The sequence below is a fragment of the Euprymna scolopes genome, chromosome 19 (genome assembly GCF_053919585.1).
Source record: "Euprymna scolopes isolate OS-2025 chromosome 19, ASM5391958v1, whole genome shotgun sequence".
NCBI classification, from domain to species: domain Eukaryota; kingdom Metazoa; phylum Mollusca; class Cephalopoda; order Sepiida; family Sepiolidae; genus Euprymna; species Euprymna scolopes.
In genome coordinates this window covers 132,138,906-132,156,452 of record NC_136500.1, presented here as the reverse complement: position 1 = coordinate 132,156,452, position 17,547 = coordinate 132,138,906, and the positions used below count along the sequence as shown (strand labels likewise).

At 35.5% G+C, this 17,547-nt stretch overlaps 1 protein-coding gene across 1 annotated transcript in view; it reads right to left on the bottom strand.

The window, feature by feature from the left end:
• The window catches only part of LOC145239990 (uncharacterized), a 33,850-nt gene extending 28,982 nt beyond the window's left edge, over positions 1-4,868 (bottom strand). Inside the window, exon 1 of the mRNA XM_080103572.1 lies at positions 4,130-4,868. The gene's annotated coding sequence lies outside the window, so the exon portion shown is untranslated. The remainder of the gene's footprint in view (positions 1-4,129) is intronic.
• Positions 4,869-17,547: the final 12,679 nt, after the last annotated feature.

Here is a 17,547-nt window from a genome sequence, read left to right as displayed (position 1 = left end):
TAGGATTTCAATGTTAGGGTGAAGTGACTAGGCTGGTGGAAGGTCGTCCCACATCTGAGGGTTGTGACCGAGCCGAACCTGGTAGAACACACTAAAAGGATTGAATTAAAAAGAAAATAGTATATATGTCGGTAAATAATTAAATTCAACTACAACTGTAAGATACTCTACACTTTTACCAAATAAATAAACAATTTTAAATTAAGGGGAGTGCATAGATCGTATTTTAATCCATAGTATCTGGACATTCCACCCCGATTAAAAGTACTTGTAAAAAAAATAAGATGTTTAGCAAGTGTAAGAATGGTTAACCAAAAAAAAAAAAAAAAAAAAAATGGTGAAAAAAACAAATAGTCAATAAATAATTGTTACGAAAGGCAATAAATGCTACATTTCTGAATGTTAGGTACGGACAAAAATGGACGAATAAAGATAATGAAATATATATTGTGGACTGTTTTCCAAACATCGAAATTTTAAAATTAAAGTTTGTTTGTTTTTTTGTTTAAATAAAACTAAGACGAGGTGTTTTTTCTCCATTTATCCCTTTGAAATTTCATTCAACAATAAAATGATAAACCAATTTACAATAAAAAAAAAACTAAATTTATTTTTCGAAATGAGATTTTTGTAACAAGATTTTTCCTAAAGTGACTTTTTCTTTAAAGAAATTTTAAAATCTTATGTTATAAAAGATCAATAAAGTATTTTTTATGTTTCAAAAATTTGTTAAAAAGTTCAAATAAACAAAGACAATTATTAGAGGAATATCATGTATTGGATACGGTTTTTTTATGTTTGCTTAAATACATGAAAAATGTCCAAAAAAAAACAACAACTTTTCGTTAAATATATATATTTTTTTAATTATAAAATATCTATAAAGTCGGGTTTGTTTTACTGTACACATAGATTCGAAAAAGTTGTCACAAAACAAATATATAACAAATAAATGTTATCAAAGACAAGATAAGTTACTTTTCTACCTAACTGGATATGTTTTCAGTGTATATATTTAATGTAACATGTTTATTCAGCTCGAAAACCATACAGTGTTCACCAATGTATTGGAAAATTTAAAATGGCAGCCGACTCTCTCTTTGAGGCGGTAAGTTTGGGAAAATGAGTTATAAATAAAAAACCAGACAAAATACTGTTAGAAACTCGCTCAATATATGTTACCATAACATAGGCTGACATATATTCAGCGGGTTTTTAACAGTATTTTGACTGTTTTTTTTTTTATTTATAATTCCTTTTCCCAAACTTACCGTCTCCGAGAGAGAGTTGGCCGCCATTTTGAATTTTCCAATACATCAGTAAACACTGTATGTTTTTCGAGCTAAATGAACATGTTACATTAAATATAAACACTAAAAACATATTCAGTTGGGTAGAAAAGTAACTTACCTTGCCTTTGATAACATTTATTTCTTATATATATTTTTGTGACAACTTTTTCGAATCTATGTGTACAGTAAAACAAACCCATAAAGTCTACTTTTATGTATGTAAAAGTTTGTTGAAAAGTTCAAATAAAGTTTATAATGTAATTGAAAAAAACACACACATTTTTTGTTTTTCTTTGTTTTTTTAATAAAACTAACTTTAATTTCAAAATTTCGATATCGATGTTTACCTAACTTTTATAAATTAGGAAAACGTTCATAAACATATTAATGGGGGAAAAACAGTTCATAAATCGAAAAAAAAAAAAGTTCATTAAGTTCAAATAAAGACTGTTTAAATAAAACTTATAAAAAAATTTTCTTTTTTAATTGATTCCATAGTTTTGATCATCCGTAGCTAAAAATATGTCGGACGTCACTTCCGCTAAATGGTTTTGTAAACAAAGGGAGGCGAATCTTCAAGATTACCTTAATTTCTTCTAAAATAAATAAAAAGAACAGAATAAGTGGTGCAAGTCTATTATTGGGCCGAAAATGAAGTCGGTTACATGGAAAATCTGCAAAAAAACAGTATAACGTACGTACTTGTCATTGCATGTACATGTCATATTCCAAAAATCACGTAAATCGATCAAGTAGTTTTTTTTTATATTTAAGAAAATCAAATATTAAAGCAAAGTTAATCGAGAATAAGTCGAGCGCCATGTTGGATCGACACTATGTCAGCTAACGCCACCTAACAGCCAAATGCGATCCACGGATCAAAGAAGGGGGAGATAATCGCCTTTTTTAATTATGAATTAATAAATAAATAAATAAATAAACTTGACTTCTAGTAAAAAAAAAAAAATAACTTTTTTTTTTTTTAGAACAGAGGGTTATTTTCCGTTTTAGAACAGACTTTAATAAGCGAACATGAAAAACTTAGATGAAAATATACAAGAAAAATAAATAAAATAATTTTTTTTATTTTAAAGAAAATCACATTTTTCGATTTTTAGGGATTTCGGGCATTCTTCGTTGTGGGGAGAAAACCAGTGACAAATTATAATAGTTTAATTATTTCCTCAGGTTATTGCATTCTCTGAAAATGAACCATTTGAATGTAAATGCACTCAACATGGAAGAGTTGTGCTAGGCGAAATGCAAAAGTCGTCGATTTCCTACAATCTCAGAACTTACTTTCGGCATCCGAAATTTGTCGCTGTGGAACGGACATGACATATCAAACCAGAAATAAACCTGATGGGTTTTGTTGGAGATGCAAGCGTTGTCATGCACGCGTCTCTATACGTAAAGGTAGTTTCTTTTCCGGTTCCAAAATACCGCTGAAGGAGCTAGTAAAATTTTTGTATCTATGGGCCTACGATGATGTAAGCTGTGAAACTGTGAAGAGAGAGTGCAGAATTTCGACTAACCAATCTATATGTGATTGGCGAATGTTCGTCAGGGACATTTGCGTTGAACATTTTTTGAGACATCCCCAAATACTTGGTGGCGAGGGATGTTCGGTCGAAATAGATGAAAACTTGTTTTCTCGGAGAAAAAGTCACACCGGGAGAGTCACTCGGAAGTTGTGGGTGTTCGGAGGATACGAACACGCTACAAAACGTGGGTTTTTGGTCACAGTTCCTGCAAGAAATGCTGCGACCCTAATCCCAATAATAAAAAGATATATTCGGCCAGGCACGACCATAGTATCAGATTGTTGGCGGGCCTATGAAAGACTGGGTGCTGAAGGGTACCGCCACTTTAGCGTCAACCACAGGTACCATTTTGTGGATCCAACCACAGGTGCCACTACAAACCATGTGGAACGCATGTGGGCAGAGGCCAAAAAAAGAAACAAAAGCGAGTGTGGTACCCGTACACATATGGTCGATTCGTACCTGGCCGAGTTCATGTGGCGGCAGAAGTTTTCAAGAAATAAACTAGAAAGTCTGTTTTGCCAGATAGCGGAACTGTATCCCCTTTAAATGCTCAATTTAACTGTTTACTAGGGAGAAATCAGTATTTTATATTATTATTTTGTTGACTCTTAGGAAAAGAAGTCGTTATCTTAATTTATCAGTTTATATTTTTTGTTATTCCAAATAATGTTTCTCCATAAAAAAACAAACTGTTTTCGACATTTTGTTTTCATGTCCGCTTAATAAACAAATAAATAACTGAATCGGACATTCCTAAAAAGGAAAAGAAGTCGTTATTGTTACTTTATTAATTTGTATTTGTAATAGGAAAAAGTTTGTTTTCGGCATTTCAGGAAAAAAAAAAAAAAAAAAATACATATGTCAATTATCTCCCCCTTCTTTGATCCGTGGATCGCATTTGGCTGTTAGGTGGCGTTAGCTGACATAGTGTCGATCCAACATGGCGCTCGACTTATTCTCGATTAACTTTGCTTTAATATTTGATTTTCTTAAATAAAAAAAAAAACTACTTGATCGATTTACGTGATTTTTGGAATATGACATGTACATGCAATGACAAGTACGTACGTTATACTGTTTTTTTGCAGATTTTCCATGTAACCGACTTCATTTTCGGCCCAATAATAGACTTGCACCGAATAAGTTGACAAAAAGATCAAAGTTATGAAACTAGCCGATCACCTTTGATTAAAAATTAAATTTCAAAGGGTTATTTTCGAAAAAGTATATCTCACGAATGTACGAAGTCGTTACGAACACAATAAAGAAATTCATGAAATTCATACTTACTTTTCGTCAAATTTCTTACGCATAATTGTCTACTTTAATGAAAAAATAATTAACAATGATATGAATTTTCAATTTAAAATAAAAAATGTTGAAGTAAATCGTCTTATAAATACGACGTCTAGATAAATTAAATAGTTGTTTTGTGAAAATTAGGCCGCACTTAAACCGGAAGTAGATATTAAATTATCTCCCTTTTTGTAATCGCTCTTCTGTTTTGAATTGATATATATTTTCTCCTTATTGTGTTTAAATTGTTTCGAAGAAAAAGTACTATAAAGAACTGAAACCATCTAATTAATAAAATCGTATTGCCACTTTTCATGTGTCTATAGGTAGATTTCTCGTCTCTATGTAACTTATGCACTCACATTTTATTTATTTATTATGGCGCTTTTGCACTATTTGTTCGAAATTTCATAAGCATAATATTGAATTTCACATGAAAACAATCGTATCTACGTACCCTCGTATTTTTAAAATGATTATATAAAAAATACGAAAATCGATCAGGTAGAAAATTATTCATGAAAGAATATAAAAGATAGAATGTGATGAAAACAATCGTACGACGTACGACACAGGAAAGTTCAAACGGAGGTAATTTTCCGTTTTGATTTAAATAAGATGATGGAATTTTTCACCTGCTTACATGATTAAAGTTGTTTTTAATAAATCAGGTATATTCACGTAATTTCGAGTGCATAATTTGGAAGCTAACATTGTAAATTACTAGGATTGACAGAAGAAAAAATCGGTGGAAACCATTGTTTTTAATCCGGAATATTAATTGATATTAAAGATGAAACTTTGTAAAATAAAACAAAAAGTTTTAAATCCTATAAAATTTAAATTAATTACGAAATTGAATCCACCAGAATTTATTTCTTATCTTCATTTACAATTCCGTCATTTTAATCTTTTATAGCAAGCTCTGAAAAACAAAAGAACAATGAATTAATTACTTTGTGGCACTGCAAAATCTGAACTGAATTTGGAAGCATTTAAACTGGCGAATGAAACGTCAGATAGAGACGTAAAATCGATTCTTATTTTAAATATGCTGTTTTAAGCGAAAACAACAGTGCTTACTTGTCATGTCGACAATAGTAATATATTCAAAAATTACGAAAATTCATCGAGTAGAAAATTAATTAAAGTTAAATGTAATTTTAACGGAAAATTGGGGGAAATGGCATTTTTTCTAGATGTAAACACCTTGAAGATTGCAAATACGAGGGGCATACTTATATCCCTTTTCGCTACTGTAAATGGCGACATTTTATACCGATAGACTTTTTTTTAACTAAAAACACAATAGCAGTTGTTCTACTCGATAAATTTGCGTAATTTTTTGGATACATTACTATTTTCGACATAACAAATAAGTAGGGGAAGGCGGGGTAAGTTGAGCCACCCCCTTTCAACCACAATTGACTAAGCCAATCCAAGTTTGTATGTAATCTATAAACAACTGATCACGTGACTTTAGTCTCCACCATTTTTTTTTTTTTTTGCTCAACCAAGATCAAAGGTTGATGCAGTAAAAGCAAATCAGATTTTGTACCAAAAAAGTAACATAAAGCGTTTCAGAGGTGAATGCATGTTTCTTGTGCGTAGTAATAGTTTGATTAGATATAATATGTGGTAGTTGTTTGTTCAATTACTTGCCTTCATACCTGTAAAAGCTTTTTACATTCACCACACATGAGATGCATGCATTTGAACAGACAAGTCAATGAGGTCAGACTGGGTAAGTTGAGCCAATGCTAATGGTACCCCATTAGTTGTGCCACTGGCTCAACTTGCCCCATATGTCTTTTTACACATTTTCAAGAAGCAGATGATTATGCAACCACATCATTAGGCTTGTTATAGAGTGAATCCAAAATGCATCTTGTGTAAGTTACATGCTCTACTTGTATAAGAATTAGATCTATGGGTTACCTGGTAAATGTTTAAGATTTGTAAGCCGTACTTGGCTAGGAATTTGCATGCTGTACAGGCGCTTTGTTATTCTAATTCTAATTATTATTATTATTATTATAATAATAATAATAATAATAATAATAATAATAATAATAATAATAATAATTATTATTATTATTATTATTATTATTATTACTACTACTATTATTATTTTTAACATTATTATTATTATTATTATCATTATTATATTTGATAATTAAAATGAAAATTATCGGATTTATTGTGTTAACTTTATTTTTCTTTTTTCTGTGTTTCACAGAAAAAAAAAGTCCACCAGACATGCGCAAAAAACAAATCATAGACAAACTCCTACAGACATTATGGAATGGGCTGCTGCCGCTGTTACTGGAGAGCAGAGTGTGAAGAGTGCTGCAAAGGACTTTAACATTGATCGAATGACACTCAAGCGGTACAGGGACAAACAAGGCGGTCAACCAGCAAGGACTGCTTGCACAGCTGTTTCCTTACGGCAATTGGTTTTTAGTTCTGAAATAGAAAGGGATCTGGCTGACCACATGAAACAATTGTCAGACATGTTTCATGGTTTGTTATTGAGAAGATGTCGCACACTGGCATATGAGTTTGCTAAATGTGCCACCAAGTTGGAATCGTGAGAAAAAAGTAGGACATGATTGGTGGTTAGGCTTCAAGAAGCGCCAGAAGCAACATCTTTTGGGTGTGCCACAGCCTTCAACCGCCCAGTTGTTGAAAAATCTTTCAACAACTTGAGTCAGATAATGGACAAGTACAAGTTCTCACCAAGTGACATTTACAACGCTGATGAGACTGGGTGCATCACCATTCAAAACCCTGGAGCTGTTGTCACAAAAAAGGACAGAAACAAGTTGGTTCAATCACCTCAACTGAATGTGGGGAATTGGTAACGGTGGTGTACACTGTGAGTGCAATTGGATCAGTCGTGCCTCCACTGTTCATCTTTCCCAGAGTCCACTACAGAAATCACTTCATCAGAGGTGGACCAACACTATGCATAGGGAGGGAAACACGAAGTGGCTGGATGAATGAAGAGGTGTTCATGCAATATTTAAATCACATCAAGCACACCAGATGCTCACCAGAAAAGAAAATGCTCTTAATCCTCGACAACCATGACACACACATTTCTTTGAATGTTGTGAACACAGCAAGATATCATGACGTTGTGTTACTGACCATTCCTCCATACACTTCCCATCATCTTCAGCCGCTCGACCGGTCAGTGTATGGACCCTTCAAAACAGCGTACAACAGAGCCATGGATGGATGGCAATGATCCAATCCTGGGAAAACAGCAACAATATATGAAATCCCAGTTCTAGTGAACCAAGCCCAGATCATTGCCATGACACCATTGAACATTGCTGCTGGATTCCAAGCCTCAGGCATTCATCCATTTAACCGGGACATCTTTAGTGAAATTGACTTTTCTCCTTCTCTTCCAACAAACCGTGAGCAAAATGTGGCTGCAGAAAACCTTGAGGCAAATTCTACTGTGGAAGATGAAGGACCATCAGGTGAGGTTCCTGGAGCAGTCTTGTCTGTGCACAGTGATGATGTCCAGCCACAAAAAAAGCAAGCAGATGATCTTATGCAACCATCCGCATCTGGGTCTTGTGTTTCATCTAGCTCACATGATGTCATGCATCGTCCATACATTTCACCATCGGCAATTCAGCCATTTCCGAAAGCAGCACCAAGAAAGGCAAGAAGAGGTGGTCACAAAAAGGGCAGCTCAAAGATTGTGACTGACAGCCCTGAACGACAGAAGCTGATAGCCCTTTCTGAAAATAGAAAGAGGGGCCTATTAACAAAAACAAAGCAGTGTTTGTTTAATGCTGGTGGGAAAAAGTCATGTCCCCAGAGATCTAAAACCCCATGTTCAAGTGACACTGATGATTTAGATTTTGAATTTGATGATGTGTCATCAGATAGTGATCGTGATATTGATCTGGATAGCCCAATAATCGAAGGTGACTGTGTGGTTGTCAAATGTGCTGGCAAATCACAAACTGTGAACTACTTTGCTCGGTTTGACACTCTCAATGGGGAGGACTTTGAGTTCGAAGGTGTTTTCCTTCAAAAAGTTGCTGGGAAGGTAGGAACGGACAAGCCTGTGTTTATAGCAACCCAAAGGGTGAAGCAGGTTTCAATGCAAAAGATGTTGTTTACAAGCTGCCACAGCCAAATAGTGTTTGCAGTTCTGTCCGTTGTTCTGGCCAGCTCGTGTTCAGCTGTGACTTGTCACAGTGGCAACTTCATTAACTTACTTTCAGATACATGTTTCAGATTTTGTGCTGGTTCATTCGCTGTAATTAACATTTCTACTTCATGATTATAATTTGTTTTATAACCACAGCAACAATTTTGGGCTTATTCTTTCTTCATTTGCAACACAAAATGATTGTAAGTCTTTAAGACAATCTTTTGCAACCTTCTATTAACAACAAATTACTAAATCATTTCATAATTGCCCGAGAGTTGAGTTTTTGTGGGGACAGAAGAAAAGAAAAATGGTGAAATTCTTATTTCTATAAAAGATGATTTAAAAGCGTCCTTTGTAGAGGGGGGGGGGGGAATCCTCCTGAGTTTTTGGGGTGAGGGGGCTTATAAATGGTAAAATGATAGATGATTTAAATTCTGTGTTAGAAGTTTTGTCAAAATTTCTCCTTATTTATTTGCCATCTCGATGACGGGGCAAGGTTGATTTCTCCTATCTGGCGAAGAAGCATGATGCAGTGCGTAGAAGCCTGTCCAACCAAATTGGTTTTAAACTGTACTCAAATATGCCTTTCTCGGTAAGAGGGTAAATGCAAACTTGTTGTTTTGGTTTAGAAATTACCCGGTCAGTTTTGTTATTCTTGTTTTTGATTAACTATAGTATTTCTGCTGCGTCATAATTTATGTATTGTGAATTTATGTAATATGACAGAATGAGTCTTGTGTTTTAATTCATGTAATCAAATACAAACTGAGAATGGTAGCTGTGTGTTATGGAATAGCAACGGAAGAGGCTGAGTAGAGAGCAGACAAACAAATAGAAGACAAGAATAGCCTAAGTAAGTTTTATTCTGCTAACAAATCTACATACGTATTTACAACAACTAGAGTGCGTAAATATGATGACTTTTAAAATGTCAAAACAAAGATGCGCTACTCCGTGCAAAACAACAAGAGGCAGTGACCGAAAAGTTCTACAAATCCACTATAGTGTGTGATTCTATGGATGCTCTCTTGAAGGTGTTATAAAGGGATTATAATAAAAATTGAAAAATTATCACAAAAAGACGAAATAGATAATTAGCAGACTAAAGTATTGCAAGTGAGTTTATTAGAAACACACTGAGGTGAGATAGTAAAGCGAATTTGGCAAATGGAGGTTGTAGTCCGAAAATTGCCGCGAAGTTCGTTGGAGCAGACTGAAATAAAGGGATTCACTAACGACACAAAACAGGATATAGAAAAAGTATTAATTATTAAAACAATAAAATTTACAAGTTTTTGCAAAACTTATTGTCTTTGCGGCTTTAGAGAAAGTCTAACTATAAAGTTCTTTTACGTCCAAAGAATTAGACGGCTCTTGTAATGTTCGTATAGGCACAAAATTTTAGGAGAGGAATTTTCCTACCTGTTGCTTCATGGACGAGCTGTGGTTAAAAGAGGAAGAGACTATTGTTCTAAAAGCGAACCCGATAAACGGGGGTCCATGATTGGTTAATTAGACAGACCCTATTTTTAGATTGTTAGTGTATTAAAGGGAGGTAAGTGGGAATGATAAGCCTCTTTTTTTTATAATAGTTCCCGAAAGTATACAAAGGCGTGTAGCAGAAATAAATGGAACTTTTTTCTTTTAACGAATCAATATCTCTCCCCTGTGCTGTTTGGCCACATACTGGCCAATCAGGGGTACGGCGCTTTGATCCTTTCTATTCCCTAAGGAATTCGGCCAGCATTCGGTTTGAAGAATAACAACTCGTCCTTACGGAGAGAGACACCAAACGAAACGGACCCTTTTCTTCACTCTCTCTACCTCGGTGTTATTCCTACCGGTATTGACGATTCCACTGAGAATAACTACCGCGATAGCACCAGGTAGCCGGAGTCCAGCCTTTGACCAGGAACATATCACATTCTCCTTAATAAACCTTTTCTGTGTTACCTTTTATGAAGTTGTTGCGTTCGTCATTTCAGAAGCTTGTATTGAATTATTTATTTTATTAGGCTGTGCCCTAAAAGCATTTAACCCGCTAAAGGCGATTAGAAAATGTTGAGGCGAATAGGTCAAAAGACCAGACACACAGGCCAATATACTTGGAGATAGTTTATGGAGAGTATTGAGTTAATAACAGTTGATGTCAGTTTACAGTTAAGGGCAGTTGACGGTAGGTTGTGGCTTGAAAAAAATTAGGGCAGCTTTAGCAAACTCAACGTAGAATGATTTTATCTAACTGTTAGTGTTGTCCTTGACAGACACCTAAGATGTTGAGGTTAGCAGTTGTAGAGTTGTTTTCAAACAGAAGTAGAGCAAAATTGAGACTTACAGAATGCATTGGAGGTTATACTTACTAACCAGGTTGTGCCTACTCAGCACTCAAAAAACCCGTCAGGCTAGAAAATTGAATAGAAAATGACGGCATACACAGCGTAAGGATAGTGGTTGATGAGAGACGGCACATAACTTCAGGCACACACACACACACACACACACACACACATATACATATATATCAGCTTTAAAGAATCTGGCCAGGGAAATCAATTATATGTTACCTTTGTTTGGAGGTGACGGTTCTGATGATCTTCATATCTTTTATTAATATATATATTTCATGATTTTCTCGGGGGTACAAAACTTTATTAAGGCAATCATGAAGGGGAAACGTATTCTTTCGGAATTCATTTTATATTAAAAAAAAAAAGAAAAAGACCGAGGAGAAAACGAAAATGGATAGCGACTAAAAAATGAAAGTAGGGAAATAGAGGAGGAAAAAAAACAAAACGAGTCAATTGAAATGTTTCGCCCTCACTCATCAAAATTAGAATCGAGGGATTTATTTATTTTAGTAATTTGTTTTCCTTAATGAGAAAATCTAAAAAAGAGACGGGTGCAACAGCAATATGGTTATATATATATATATATATATATATATATATATATATATATATATATATATACTAGACTACCCGTGACCCGTTGGGTTAGTATATTATATTAGTTATGGAATTCATGTATGAGCGTGACACTTGTAACGTAAAGAAAATAGTTGTTTTTTTTACATAACGGAAACATTTCTATGAAAGTATATTAAAATGAAAAACAGACGGATCACACAAACAAAAAAAAATCCTCCTTATTCGTGTAAAATTACCTATTATCTATTTACATTGTAAAATAGTAGATTTATTTGTAAGAAAATTGCGTTAAAATAACTTAAACGTAATACGGAAATGAACGATGTAAAAAAAATGCAAAAGGCATTAAAAATTGTTTATTTGGATAATTTAAAACGCAAAAAAAAAATTAGGCCGCTGAAAACGTACACAGTAAAAAAATTAGTTGTCAACAGGTCGAAGTTAATTTATTTGTGAGAAAATTGCGACAGTATAGTTGTAATACAGAATACTGGCAAAACATCCCCTAAGGGGTCAGTATGTTATATTAGCTATGGAATTAATGTGTGAGTATGACACTTGTGACGTAAAGAAAATTGTTTTTTTTTTACATAACAGAAACATTTCTATGAAAGTATATTAAAATGAAAAAAAGAATATAGATAGATTTCTATGAGTCATTCTGTTTATAATTGTTTTTTTTTTTTTAAACTTACAGCCATTGAATTATAACCAGTAGTAGTAATAGTAGGTTAAGGAAGAGGAGGCGTAGAAGTCGTTGTAAAGAGGAGCAATAATAGTAGTAGCAAGAAGAGGAGGCACAGTAGTAGTAGGAAGATAGTGCAAAGCAAACAAGCAAACAACCAAGAACGACAGTTTTAGTATTATATATATATATATATATATATATATATATATATATATATATATATATAAGCCTAGAAACATCTTAAATATATATATATATATATATATATATATATATGTATATTAGACCTCTTCAAAATTGACCTTTTTCTTCAAACATATGGAAACTGCTATTATTCCCATTCTCCAAGGTCTAAATTAGCTAAATAAACCAGTTATTGTGATCTTGGACCTTGGCTATGCCTGCCTCAAGAGCCATGTAATTTTATTGTTGACGTTTTTCAAAAACGCTGCAAAATTTGGGATATTATGTCCTTATTTTCATTGTAGCTTTCTTGAGGCAGGCATAGCCAAGGTCCAAGATCACAATAAGAATAATTAAGAAATTACATAACAATCGAACCTATCAAAAAATTTCTTAACACTGAGACATATAGCCCCTACCATAAACCAAAGCTTACACTCTTATACGTTCATAAGTCCTCTAACCCTAACCCTAATTTCATTATAAAATCTATAGTACCATCCATCTTGAAAAGAATCTCTGCTCTTTCCACTGACAAAAAAAAAATTAACCAAAATTCCACTTTCTTCAACAATGCCCTTAGGAATTCTTAATACAAAGAAAAAATTAAATATAACCGTCTTATCCCATCTGCAGGCCGCCTAAGATCCGTGATTACCCACAAAATGAGCCATAATAAACCACCTACAACTACAAGATACACACTAATGAATAACAATGAACCATACAACCAACAGAATCAGAACCAACATTTTAATCCTAATACCCCTATTTAACTCAACTGTCAAAACTATACCTTAATTGTCCACTCAACAATGATTGCATTCATAAGAATGTTATATATTCTTGCACAATAATTCCCCCACAATATACTCTAATATTCTGTTAATATCTTATCTTCCTCCTCATCATCCATCTGATAGAATCACTGATCCAATAAGCAAGCTGAACAGTCAACCGACCAACTATCCCAGTTCAAATACTAGTGATAATAATAATAACAACAACAACAATAATAATAATAATAATGATTCTCCTTACAATAATCCCAACACTAATAACACTGATAACCTCCTAAACAAAACTCTTACACATATTAATCCGACTCAGACTGACCTCAACGAACAAAATTTAGGCCATTCCTATGCCAACCCCCAATAAAAATCAAGAAACCAATAATAAGCCTCAAGCATTTCACAAAATACACACTTATATAAGCGCCACCTTAACTCTAATTAAGACCAGAATATCTAGCAACAAGTTGTCCTTTAACAAGCAAAACTCTAGTAATAACTAGGAACGTCTATAACTACTTTAATCAAAAGAAGTTAAATCTACTAAAACTCCTTATTTGATTAAATGGACTATACTTACAATAGTTAAGTCTTACACCACGGACTTAAAGTCGTGTCATCTCTGCAGATCTGATGCTATAACAATAATTACTTCCCTCCAAAGCAAGAATATAACAAATTCTAAAAGCGAACTTGTCTCCTTTTGCAGACATAAGACTAACTTTAAATATGATCAATTTTAAATTACTTCACTTTAAATAATTCTCTTAAAATCTCATTTCTCCATTTTACTAAAAAAAACATGCGTTTACATTTCAAGCTATATTACTTGTCATATACATACGCGCACACAAACATATGCGTCCACAGCCACACACGTACATATATTCACGTTCGCGTACATACACTCACATTCACATGTATATACACACACGCTAATGTACACACATGTACTCACATACACGCATGCATGGACAACGTCACTTCCCCTTTCAAAGGAAATCCACACATGCGCAAAAGTTGTTTCTAACCCTTTTCGGACCAGCTCTCAGGCTGAGAGGCTCGACGAACCGCCGCCTCTCAAAAGGGAGGCGCGTGCCTCACGCCACTTGCTACTATGTGGGACAAAAAGCTAACAAACAGTATGTACACTTTCTCTCTCCATGAACTGGATTGACATTCTCACTCTTTCTCTCTATATATATACAACTTGTCCCTGGGAATACCTTCACGTAGCTGACTGCTAACTGATGTCAACCCTCTATCTTTTTCTTTGTCTACACGCTGGACTATCGTTCTCATTTTCCACCACATCCCTCACTTCTCTTCCCGCGCGCGAACAACCGATAGTGAGATGAACACACATTTCCTTTTCTTTCTACAACACCTGTCCCGCAACAAACAATGGTTACACCCGCGTGGACATGAACACGTTATACTTAAAACATCCATTCTTTCTACAAACGATGGTGACCCCATTATTTTAAAATGAGATGGATGAGTTTGAACGAAACACTCATACACACACAGACTCTCTCTCTCTCTCTCTACAACAATAAACTTTCCCTCTCACCAGCTAACAACGAGAAGACGCACGCCAAACTATAGACCTTTCTTCTCATCAGCTAACAATAAGACGCACACCAAACTCTTTCTCACCAGTTAACAGTGAGAGACACATGCCAAACTAAACACGTGCTGTACCTTTTTCTTGCACTTGTTTCTTCATGAAATAAATCCTAGTTCGTTTGATTCAATTTAACATGTACTTCGTCTCTTTCTCAATTCATTAGTCCTAATTTTCACCACAACAACAAACTGGCGCCTGACTGACGCGAAACGAACAAGCATGGTGACCCTACCTTTTTGGAAGGAATTGTTTTGAGCGACACGCATTTTATTTGATAAAGAAAAAAACAAACTTTTCAACAAAGAGAAACAAGTAAACTACTACCGACAGGAATGGCTATTACAAACAACAATGACGAAACCCTTTGTCAGACTCGGCAGAAAACAAACAGGGATCTCTCGACTTCATGCTGAATTTTTAAAACATTTGAGCTCGACAAACATTTTTCACGGTTTCCTGATATTACCCTGGAACAAACGCGAGGAGCAAAATCACATAGACCTATACACATCCCCTCCTGCACAGCAGATGCAACAGCAAAGAAACAATTACAAAACATCCCTATCAACACATAGGAAGAAGTTGAATCAACAATACGAGTTGAGATGCACCATGCACACTGATAAACTCACAACTTGGAAGTTTCGTTGACAGCTGGCAACCACGAACAAATGCACAACAAACGCCCGTACAGACAATATACACACACTACCGCAGATTCACATGCGAATACAATGGCAACTGGAAACTCGTTCAACAAGAACGAATGGGCAACTAGCGCCCGCCCAAACAATGCACACATTGCCAGACTCACTTGTGAAGATACCGTCAACTTGACACATGACGTCAATAACGAAACAAAAAATTTTACTTCCAAACGAACAATTCACTTCTCTGTCCAAGCAACTCGTTGCACATGTCAGCACACAACAAAAACCAACCAAACAAATATCACCCTAAAAAAAGAGTAAACGCTTTTTCCACGCGTCAGTATATACTTTTTTATGAACACACTCCGTTTATTTAAACAAGCATAGCAACAGCAAAAAAAAAAACAGGACGAAAAATCAATTGCCAAAAACATTACTTACAATATATATATATATATATATATATATATATATATAAATAAATATATATATACTGCATATGTTTTTTTTTTCCTAGGAAGGGGAGCATTGCGCGAGCCTTTTCTAGTCTCACACAAAAACACACGTTCACATTTCAAGCTATATTACTTGTCATACATACGCGCACACAAACATATGCGCCCACGTCCACACACATACATATATTCACGTTTGCATACATACACTCACATTCATGTGTATATACACACACACGCTAACATACACGCATGTACTCACAACACGCACAAAACAAAGAGCAATAACCGGCTTCTTTCTCTTTTCGGCCCAGCTTTCAAGCTGGTCAGTCTACGGACCGACCGCGTGTTTCACACCACTTGCTACTATATGGGGCAAAAGGCTAACAGACCGTATTGTTAAGAGAAACATTTTCACACCCTTCATATATATCAATTAAGCAGACACCCCTTCCCACACCCAATCCTTAGCAGACGGAGTCAAAATGAGGCTGGCCGAGCGACCTAGATTTCTACACCCACGCAATGACCTTCAACTGTCGCCAACAAGAAAAACACGGGAGAATCAAAGCAGTTCGACGAAGGCGGTGGACACAGAAACATGTGTGGGGGCATTCTGCTCGAAAAATGGAAACACCGCGGTTGATTCGCATGGTGAAAAAAAAAAAAAAAAAGAAAAAACATCTCGTCAAGAAACAGGCTCGTGGTACCGTCACATGGGGGCTCTCCGGAGATCAGTTATACACCAAGCAAGTGTAATTTCCTTGCTTGAATAAAAAAAAAAAATCCTCGTGAACATACTTGTGCATTATACACGGACGGTAAGGCAAAATGACGGACACCGACGAATTCCTTTAAAATCCATCCCCAGATAAATTATATAGATTAAAAAAAGATGATCTAATAGTAATAGGAAAGAAATTAGACCTAGAGGTTAGGGGAGCTATGAGGAAAAGCCAGTTAATGAGAATAATAGCTGAGCACATGGTAGACAATGACCGCTTCGATGAAGAAGTGCTGGAAGATTTACCGGCGGAGAAAACGACCATGACTCCTGATCAGGTCGAATTAGAGAAAGCCAGAATAATGGCGAAAGCCGAGGTAGAAAAAGCTCGAATCGAGCAAGAGATTAGGATGAGCGAATTAAGTACAGCTCACCAGCCACAGCAAGTCGGACAAAACAGATTCGACATAACTAAACAAGTGCGATTGGTCCCAAAATTTGTAGAAAAGGAGGCGGACGATTACTTTGCGCACTTCGAGAGAACCGCCCTAAATATGGGCTGGCCACAAGAGTGTTGGGCAATGCTGTTACAAACGACATTAATCGGTAAGGCCCAAAAGACATATGCGGCACTGCCAGCGGAAGACTGTGCCGATTACGAGGTAGTAAAAGAAGCAATTCTTAAAAGTTATGAACTCGTCCCACAAGCTTACCAACAGGAGTTCAGAAACTCAAAGAAAAGCGAGGGACAAACCTACGTTAAACTCAAAGAGAATTATTTTGATCGGTGGTGCAATGCCAAAAACATAGAGGGTAACTTCAACAAATTGAAACAACTCATGTTAATTGAGGAATTTCAAAACTGCATACCCGATGACATGAGGATACACCTGACCGACAAAAAGGCTGAAACAGCAATCGATATAGCCACGGCAGCCGACGAATACATATTGACTCACAAGAGAAGCAGGGCAAAACTACAGGGACCCATGCAGTCACAGGTCAGGGAACATTGTGCAGTAAAGACACTGTACGAAAATCAACAAGTACCCATCAGAAATCCCCTCAACACAACCAACTGACCAGTACTGGGACGGGAAGCGAGACCTATAGTATGCTTCAACTGTGGGAAACCAGGTCATGTAGCTGCGAAGTGTCAGGCGAAACGATTCACAGAG